Raw genomic sequence first — 10,201 nt, forward strand, 5'->3', positions numbered from 1 at the left:
CTCCTGCAGAGACGAGCCAGTCACCACCGTGCTGGCCTCACTTCTGGAACTGTCTGCCTCTGACTTGGAAGCAGATGTCCTGACCTTTTCCCAGAGGTCAGAGCTGGCTCCTTGATCTGGCCTGCCGAGTGCCGACCCTGCATGTTTCCCCACATCAGCCCCTCTGTGGGCAAGAACGAGGCTTCCTTGGGGACTGGGCTGCTGGGGACTGAGCGCGGCTCAGACCCCCTCAAGTCCAAGCCTCTGATTGAGGCCCCCTTGCCCTGGGCCCGCTGCCTGGGCAGGGAGCCTGGCCCACTTGGGGAGCCGTCCACACCTGCCCCAGGAAGCCTGTTTCCACTCCCTCCGGCTCTGACAGCCAGTCAGAGATAGGAAATGACATCTGGAGGGGAAGTGCTGGCCTCGCCCAGCTCCCTGACCCTCAGCCCCTCGCCTGTCCCCTCTGGCACCCAGGGCGGCCACCCCTCCTGAGGGCAGGGCAGGCTCGTGGGAGCCAGCAGGGTGCAGAAAGCAGCAGCTTCTGTCGGAGGCGCTGGGCTGGGGGATAGACCCCCACCCTGCACGGACCCTGTGCCAAGGGTCCCGCCGTGAGCTGCCCAGGCCGCTCCTGTCTGTGTCCACGGGGGGTGTGTGTGCGCAGGTGTGCAAGTGTGTGCGCATGTCTGCTGGTGCATACGTGCATCTGTGTAACGGTCTTTGCTGGCCAGTGACCTTCTTGTTTCTCCCTCTTCCTGCCCTCATCTAATAATTACTCGATTAATAGAAAGCTGTTTTGTCAGGGGAGCCGACTGACAGAGCTCCCCATGGCCATGGCTGGGATGCTTTGAGCAACAGAATAAATAACAGATTGATGACAACCCACGATGTTAAACAGACATCCGCAATACGTGCTGGCCCAGCGGAAGGATGAACACACCAGTGGGAGGGGAGGGAGACTGCCTGTGCAGGAGAATCCCAAGGAACGTGTGTGGATTCTCCCCTGTTGGTGGGGAGCACCTCCTTCCGGCCCCTCCTCGGGCTCCGGCAAGCGCCCCTCAGCCAGGCGATCGCGGGCTGTGTCCATGGGCCGCGACGGGCAGGCGCTTCACTCCTGCATCTTCCTGCCCAAATGCACAGCCCTGGTCTGACTGCAGCACAGACACCCGGCAAACCCCAGCAGAGGGGTGTCCTCCTGTACCCCTGACCCCCACACGGCCAAGGTCATCGAAACCGTCATGGCCCAGAGGAGCCCAAGGAGATGTGACGACCAATGGGTGTGGGTCCTGGGATGGGGCGCAGTACAGAAAAGAGCGAGCAGGCAAGGACTAGCGAAAGCTGAGTGTCGTGTGGGCTCTAGTCAGTAACAGCGGAGTCCTGGGAAGTGAACCGCTGTGACCGACACCCTGCACGCTGCTCAGATGCTGGTATTGGGAGGCGGTAGGCCGTGGACGGGGGAGCCTGGTGGGCCGTCTGTGGGGTTGCACACAGTCGGACACGATTGGAGCGACTTAGCCGCAGCAGCAGCAGCAGGGGCGCGGTGGTATCGGTGAACTTACCTTTGCAGCTCCTTTGTGGATCTAGACTACCCTCAGATAGAGTTTATTTAAGAACGTGGTGTTAGCTGCCCCCCCGTCTCAGGGCACAGAGGGGACCAGGCTCTGGTTGGCTCTCCTTTGTGAGTCTAGACTACCCTCAGATAGAGTTTATTTAAGAACGTGGTGTTAGCTGCCCCCCCCCCGTCTCAGGGCGCAGAGGGGACCAGGCTCCTTGGGGTTGGCTCTGCCGGTCCACTTACCGGGGCTTGAACTCTTGGCCCCAGGCCTGGCAGAGCCCCACTTCACTAACTGCTTGTCACCAAGATGTTCACGGACTCGGTGATGTCACTGTCCCCCTGTCCCCTTATCTACCTGCCCACCTGTCCCCCGCCCACGAGTCCCCCTGCCCACCTGTCCCCCTGCTGACCTGCCCACCTGTCTACCTGTCCCCTGCCCACCTGTCCCCCGCCCACGAGTCCCCCCGCCCACGAGTCCCCCTGCTGACCTGCCCACCTATCCCCCGTCCCCTTATCTACCTGCCCACCTGTGCCCCTGCTGACCTGTCCGCCTGCTCACCTGCCCATCTGTCCTCCCTCCTCCCTCCTCGCTCCCTTCTTCCCTCTCACACCCTCTCACGCAGTTGTGGCTTCAGTACTTGGCCCCTTGCTCCTGTCTTCTGTCTGCCGCCCGCCTCAGTTTACCAGGGCAATGGCCTCTGGGAATCCGAGTGGGGGTGTTAGCCATGAAGCAGGCTGCTCCTACCACGAGGCAACTTCCCTGGGCGAGGAGGTGGCAGCCTCTGCCCGGCTTCGTAACAGCTGCCCCGAGGGAGACATCCCTCCTCCTTCTCCATCAGAGGCGATGTTCGGCCTCACGGGCTGGTGCCACGGCGCCCCCACCCAGGAAGGAGCTCCGGGCCAGCCGTGAGCACAATGCCTCCCTGCAGCGTGGAGTGTGGGGCTCTGCCATCCTCCTAGGGCAGGTCTGAGGGCTGAGAAGGACCCCAAGTTCAGTCTCTGGCTTTCTCTCTGACCTTCGGCCTGATTCTGACGTTGTCGCAGCTGTCCAGACGTGTGCGCCCTGGGCAGCGTCTCCTGGGGAAGGTTTTCTTCCCGGATATCTTACATCTGGTCAGCCGTGTGAGCTCTGGGGCTCCTGAACAGCTTTCCCTCCACAGGGTGTCATGCTGGCCCATTACCTCGATGACATCTTGCTGGTCGGGTCCTGTGAGCAGGAAGTGGCAGTCATTCAGACACTGTGTAACCACGGGCCATGCTGGAGGGTGGGAAAGAAATCCCACAGAACTGGCTGCCTGCTGCCTAGTGACCCTCGAGGGGCCCAGGGCGTGTCTGGGGCACTTTGAGGCCCATATCTGGCCCTTCCTGCTGCTTAAGAAGATGCCTGATGCCCAGGTCCTCTGCTTCTGTGTGTGTGTGTGTTTTAACATTTACATCACTTCATGGCAGATCAGTTCAGTTCAGTTCAGTTGCTCAATCATGTCCGACTCTTTGCGACCCCATGAATTGCTGCACACCAGGCCTCCGTGTCCATTACCAACTCCCGGAGTTCACTGAGACTCACGTCCATCGAGTCAGTGATGCCATCCAGCCATCTCACCCTCTGTCATCCCCTTCTCCTCCTGCCACCAATCCCTCCCAGCATCAGAGTCTTTTCCAATGAGTCAGCTCTTCGCATGAGGTGGCCAAAGTATTGGAGTTTCACTTCAGCATCAGTCTGATAGATAGGGAAAATTGGAAACAGTGGCAGATCTTATTTTCTTGGGTTCCCAAATCACTGCAGATGGTGACTGCAGCCATGAAATTCAGACGCTCGCTCCTTGGAAGAAAAGCTATGACAAACCTAGACAGCATATTACAAAGCAGAGATATCACTTTGCCAAGAAAGTTCTGTACAGTCAAAGCTACGGTCTTTCCAGTAGTCACGTACAGATGTGAGAGCTGGACCATAAAAAAGGCTGAGCACTGAAGAACTGATGCTTTGAAATGCGGTGTTGGAGAAGACTCTCGAGAGTCCCTTGGACTGCAAGGAGATCACACGAGTCAATCCTAAAGGAAATCAACCCTGCATATTCACTGGAAAGACTGATGTTGAAGCTGAAGCCCCAATACGTTGGCCCCCTGATGTGAAGAGCTGATTCATTGGAAAAGACCCTGATGCTGGAAAGATTGACAGCAGGAGGAGAAGGATTATCAGAGGAAGATTATCTGACGACAGAGGATAAGACGGTTGGACGGCATCACCGACCCAATGAACATGAATCTGAGTAAACTCTGGGAGATGGTCAGGGACAGGGAAGCCTGGGGTGCTGCAGTCCATGGGTCAGAAAGAGCCGGACACGACTGAACGACTGAACAGCAATGAATGTGTAACACAGATGACTGATGAGAACCTGCTACACAGCCAGAGAGACACTCAGCGCTTTGTGAGAAGCTAAATGGGAGGAAATGCAACAAAGAGGGGACGCATGGACGCTCACAACAGATTCCCTTTGCTGTGGCAGAAACTAAAACGATACTGTGAAGCGACTATACTATTAAAAAAATGTTTTAAGTCCAACAATAACAAAAATAAATGCATGCGTGGCAGATGAAAAACGAGGAATGGGTGTCCCACCAGAGACAGGACCAGACGGCGCAGCTGGGTTTACAGTTTCACGCCATGAAGTTGGGCGCACACAGTCCTGTTCCACCATCAGAGAGGGGCGTATGCAGCACAGGCTCCGGGCAGGTTCTAAGGATACAAGCAGGTCGAGTGAGGCAGCGGCCGCAGAGCCTGCTGTGCCCGCCCCCTCCTGTGTCACCTCTGGCGTCAAGGGACCTTCCCATGACCTGGTGACCGAGGAGGGAAGAGCCCGGGCCTGTCTCTCCAGGGTTCTGCCCTGCGTGGGGTCACCACCCGAAGTGGACAGCCCCGAGCTCCAGGAACCCAAGCGGCATCTCTTCGTTTCACTGTGCCTGGAAGGAGAGGTCGGGGTCTCAGGTCCACACACATCACAGCTGTGAACGGTTTGCCTAGTTGATCAGGGACTTGGAAGGGGCACAGTTGGAAAGCTGCTGGCAGGAGTTCTGGGAAAGAGGGGCGAGGTTAGACTTCCCCAAAGGACACAGAATGGGGAGGCGTTCGAGGCCCATGTGAATGCCGAGCTGCCGCCGCGGCCAAGGAGGATCTCAGTTACCAGGCAGACCGCTGGCCCTTCTGGGGACCTCTGCCAACCTCTGTCCAGAGGGCTCGTGGCTGCCACGGTGGAGGTGATGGGTGGGCTTGGCACACGGACTGCCCACTCCACATGGCCGTTCACTGAGGCCCTCTCGTGAAACAGCAGAGACAATACCGATGCCCCGATGCGGTCCGGGTGGTCCGGACTCCATCCCAGGGCCGCAGGTGAGGCGGCTGCTTCCCCGTGGGAAGGGCACAGGTGGCGTCACTAGAATAGACTCTCCGAGTTTGGAGTCACTTTCCTGCCCTCACATGGCTGCAGGCGTACCACCTATGCCCAGTGGGACACCTAACCCCCCGTCACAGGCTGACAGCAAAGAAGCCCATTCCCCAGCTAGCGGGGGGCTCAGGCTAACTGACCTGTAGGTTTCCAGAGAACCCCCACCACCTGAAGCAGCTGGCCCAACAGGACAGTGTGATAAGCTTTTGAAGTTGTCGCTGTAGCGCCTGCTGCGGGTGCAGGGCTGGGGTGCTCTGAATCAGCGTTTTCTCTCTTTGCTCAGATGTGTGGTTCTGGGAATCACGAGGGAGAAATGACAACGAGCTCTGTTACCCTAGTGAAATGTCTCTGGTGTGTCTTTGCCTCCTGTCCCCAAGACTCTAGGTTTTTTTGGTCTAGAAATTCAAGTTCCCAAGGGAGGAGGGCTCCCATCAAGGACACATGAAGAGTCCATTAAACCCAGGCCACCATGGGGTCCTCATGCCAGAGAATCAACAGGCAGAAAGGGGTGACAATAAGGTTGGGGTGATCTGTCCCATCAGGTGGGAACCGGTGCTTACTCCAAGAAGGTGAGGATGAAAAAGAACATGTCTGGAAGGCAGAAGTCCCCTGGAGCATGGAGATTCCTGGTCCTGTGATGGAAATCAAATGGGAATTATAGCCATCGGCCCAGGCCTCTCAGGAATGAGGCCTTGGATTGACCCAAGGCAGGGAGCCAGAGTCAGCTGAGGTGCCTACAGAGGCCAAGAGGATGTGGAGGTGGGCGTGGGGGAGGTGCTGACAGAGACCAGCCGTGGCCGCCAGGCTAACCACAGAGCTTGGAGGGTGTGACCACGGTTCCCGGCCCACCATTCTGTCTCTGCAGGTAAATCATAAAACGTCAGGGTGGGAATGTGACTGCACCAGAAGAGAAGTGGACACCACCCTGGGGTGGATAAAGGGCCCTCCTCCCCTTTGGGGGGAGGGGAGCATGCTTCTGGTTGTCCAGGGTAGAAGTGTAATTTTACTTGGCCTTTATTTGGAAGTTGCGTGTGATGGTCGCTCAGTTGTGTCTGACTCTGTGAGTAGCCCTGCAGGCTCCTCCGTCCGGGGAATTCTCCAGGCAAGAATATTGGAGTGGATAGCCATTTCCTTCTCCAGAGGATTTTCGTGACCCAGGGATCAAACCTGGGTCTCTTGCATTGCAGGCAGATTCTTTACCATCTGAGCCACTGGAAAAATTAAGTACAGTCCAAAAAAAGCACATAGCATTTCGTATGACTCCATGTGTATGAAAAATCCAGAACAGGCAAATCGAGAGACAGAAAGTGGAGTCGTGGGACTTCCCTGGTTGTCCAGTGGCTAAGTCTCCGAGCGCCCAATGCACGGGGCCCAGGTTTGATCCCTGGTCAGGGAAGTAGGTCCCACATGCCACAACTAAAGATCCTGGGTGCTGCAACTGAGATACAGTCAAATAAAGAAATATTAGAAGGATGTGGCCTGAAACACAAAATCTCCCATCACAACCCTAGGTGCACGGCTCCATGGCGTTGAGTGCACTGTGGCAGGACCATCACACTAGGCTCCTCCAGAATGCTCTCATCTCCCTAAACCCACACTCTGTCCCCATGGAGCACTCATTCCCTCTCCCTCCCCAGTCTGGCCTCACCACCCCAACATCTGTCTCTAGGAATCTGACCCCTCCAGGGGCCTCATGTGAGCAGAGACATATAGGACTCCATCCTCGATGAAGGATGGTGTCCTTTTGTGTCTGGCTTCTTGGCAGTAGGTCCAGAATATTCTGCACAGCTGCACTGTTCTCCTTCACGGCCGTCAGCCTGTGGCCTCAGTCATCTGCTCTCCTTCACGGCCGTCAGCCTGTGGCCTCAGTCATCTGCTCTCCTTCACGGCCGTCAGCCTGTGGCCTCAGTCATCTGCTCTCCTTCACGGCCGTCAGCCTGTGGCCTCAGTCATCTGCTCTCCTTCATGGCCGTCAGCCTATGGCCTCAGTCACCTGACCTCAGTAGCCATCAGCTGGACTCACCAGTCCTGTCTGTGGCATCCACTCTCCCCTGCAGAGAGAGGGAGAGGGACTAATCCATTCCAACACCAGAATTGGCCGCTAGATGGGGACACTCAGGATCAACCATGGAGAAACCCTAGAAGCTAGAGGGAGGAAGGGATCTGAGGAAAGATCAGCAAGTATGATAAACTTCCGGGAGCACTGAGGGTGCTGGTGAGCTGCAGTGTGTGTGCGTGTGTGTGCGTGTGTGTGTGTGTGAGACACACACGCAGTGTGTCTCTGTTTCCCTCTCTCCATGGATCTGTCTGCAAATCCTCCTTCCCTCAGCCTCCTGGAACTTAGATTTCCACCTCCCCACCTCCGTGAAACCTTGGGCTCAGTTGGAGAATCACCCCCTGACTCCCTGGTTAGTTTCACTTCTCTCACAGGTCCCTCACTCCCCGCTGTCCGTGTTTGAACACAGAGTCACACGCGCTGTTCCCTGTTCTCTGGGCGCTGACAGCAGGTAAATGTGGTCCCAGTTATCCGCATGGTCAAGAGAGGACCACCTGGAGATACTAACTTTTAACACGTGATTAAATGTAAGTCGCAGGTTTACAGTTACTTTACAGGGTAAAGTTAATATTTTGCCCTTTGTAATTTTTATTTTGCAGGGAGGAACCTCGAAATTGTGTAAATATCCTGCTACTCTCCCCACTTTTACCCACTGCTTTAGCATTGATTGGTGATTTGCACCTACATAAATCAGCACTGCGATGCTGTGAAATGGACTATCAGAGGGGACCCTGAGAGTGTGGGGAGGAAAACGAACACAAGCTAATTGGACAAGAGGAGTCACAGAGCGAAAGAGAAACAGGGGGAGGAAATATTTGAAAACGTAACCAAATTAAGTACCTCAGAAGGAAAGAAACATGAGAAAAAGCTCTCAGGGGCCAAACAGGATGAAAAGGAAGAAGCTAGATTCTTCCTATCGTAGCGACACAAAGATGAAAGTTCTGGAACGTTCCAGAGTAACCTGAAGATGGCCCGAACGGATGAGCTTCATATCGTTCTTCTCAAGAGCAGCGCTGGATACAAGGAGAAGTCACATTTGGAAAGTGCAGAGGACCAGTAACTTTTCACAGAGGACTTTCCAGGATATCATTATCATTTAAATGTGAAAGTCGAATAAAACCACTTTCAGAGACACCAAACTTCAGAGTATTTAGAATGTTTGCCACAGTAACACCCAGTCTGGCAACAAGGTTCTCAAACAATAAGATAAATAAATTCCAGAAGCTGCTGCAAGGGGTGTGAAAGTGGGAGAGACCACGTATCTGCTCTCCATGCCTGTAAAAATCACCAACAGGAATACAAAACAGCATACAAGACATTGCCTCGAACTGTACCAAAACCAAGAGCAACTAGAAATTCATGGGTCAGGAATGTGCCAGGCTTCCCTGTGCTATATTCTGGACTCAAACAGAGACCCTGGTGGAGGTTGTTGAAGTGAATAGACAGACATTTTTTGTACGAATGCCTTAATATGACAAAGATGTCCAACCTCCTGAAATTAACCCAGACTTATCCAGTGCCACCCTGATTCACATCTCAGCTGGAAGTTTGAAACACTCGGTGCACTTACTCTAATGTGGATTACTGTTCAGTTGCTAGGTCGTGTCTGACTCTTTGCGGCTCCATGTTTAAGGCGTGTCTGACTCTTTGCGGCTCCATGTTTAAGGCGTGTCTGACTCTTTGCGGCTCCATGTTTAGATCGTGTCTGACTCTTTGTGGCTCCATGTTTAGGTCGTGTCTGACTCTTTGCGGCTCCATGAACTGCAGCGTGCCAACCGTCCTTCACTGTTTGCTGGAGTTTGCTCAGACTCACGTCCACTAAGTCAGTGACACCATCCAACCATCTCATTCTCTCTCACCCCTCTTCTCCTCTTGCCCTCAGTCTTTCCCAGAATCAGGGTCTTTTCCAATGAGCCGACTGTTCCCATCAGGTGGCCAGAGTACTGGAGCGTCAGTTTCAGCGTTAGTCCTTCCAATGAATATTCAGGACTGATTTCCTTTAGGACTGACTGGTTTGATCTCCTTGCAGTCTGAGGGACTCTCAAGAGTCTTCTCCAGCTCCATAATTTGAAAATACCAGTTCTTTAGCACTCAGCCTTCTTTATGGTCCAGCTCTCACATCCACACATGACTGCTGGAAGAACCATAGCTTTGACTATATGGACATCTGCCTGCAAAGTCATGTCTCTGCTTTTTAATATGCTGTCTAGGTTGGTCATAACTTTTCTTCCAAGGAGCAAGGGTCTTTGAATTTTGTGGCTGCAGTTACCGTCTGCACTGATTTTGGACTCCAAGAAAACAAAGTCTGGCCCTGTTTTCACTTTTCCCCATTTGTTTGCCAAGAAGTGATAGGATCAGATGCCATGAGTTTTGTTTTTTGAACGTTGATACTGAAGTCTAAAGGTCCATGAGTAGGTAGATCAGCTTTGAATAAAAAGGACAAGAAAGAGGGACTTGCCGTGTCTGATACGAAGGCAACCTGATGGAGCCTAATAGGAAAACCCCAGACAGCATGGGATTGTCACCCAGATGAAGCTGGAGAATAGAAAGCTTGGAGAAAGACTCCTGTGTACATTTACTCCATGCTTAAATATATTAATCTGTTCATGAAAGTCCTTTGGGGAAGTGAAAAGCCATTAAATAGGAAAAGAAATCCATTAATTTTAATGGTAAAAATTATAATGTGTTTCATCCTAACCTGATAAATTCCAAACATTCACAGATAAAATACCAATAAGGCATGAAGATGAATTAATTTGAATTATAAAGAACACAAGGATTTTAAAAGTTTGTCAACTTAAAAAAAAAAATCTGCTGGGACTTTGATCGAGACTGTATCAGATGTATAGATCAACGTGCACCCAGGCGGAACGATATGGCCGGGCCGCATAAGCCTCGGTTGGCCTCGGACAGCCAATCCCCAGCGGCCCCCGCCAGCGGGCCACTGCCCGCGTCATCCCAGCAGCATGGTGCGCCCGCTGTGCGTCGGGACTGGGGGTCGGTGCAGCGAGCCCTTCCTCCTGGGACATGGGCCGTGGCCAGAAAGGCGGCCGCCCCCTGCCCCATAATGCCCCGCTCCTTTGTGGGGAACCTGGTTCTAAATCATTAATAGACGACCGGCTTCTTGGTCCCGGCTTCGTGCAGATGCAGAGCAGCTCCCTCGCTGCAATCTAT

This window comes from Bos taurus, chromosome 29 (genome assembly GCF_002263795.3).
Source record: "Bos taurus isolate L1 Dominette 01449 registration number 42190680 breed Hereford chromosome 29, ARS-UCD2.0, whole genome shotgun sequence".
In the NCBI taxonomy this organism is placed as follows: domain Eukaryota; kingdom Metazoa; phylum Chordata; class Mammalia; order Artiodactyla; family Bovidae; genus Bos; species Bos taurus.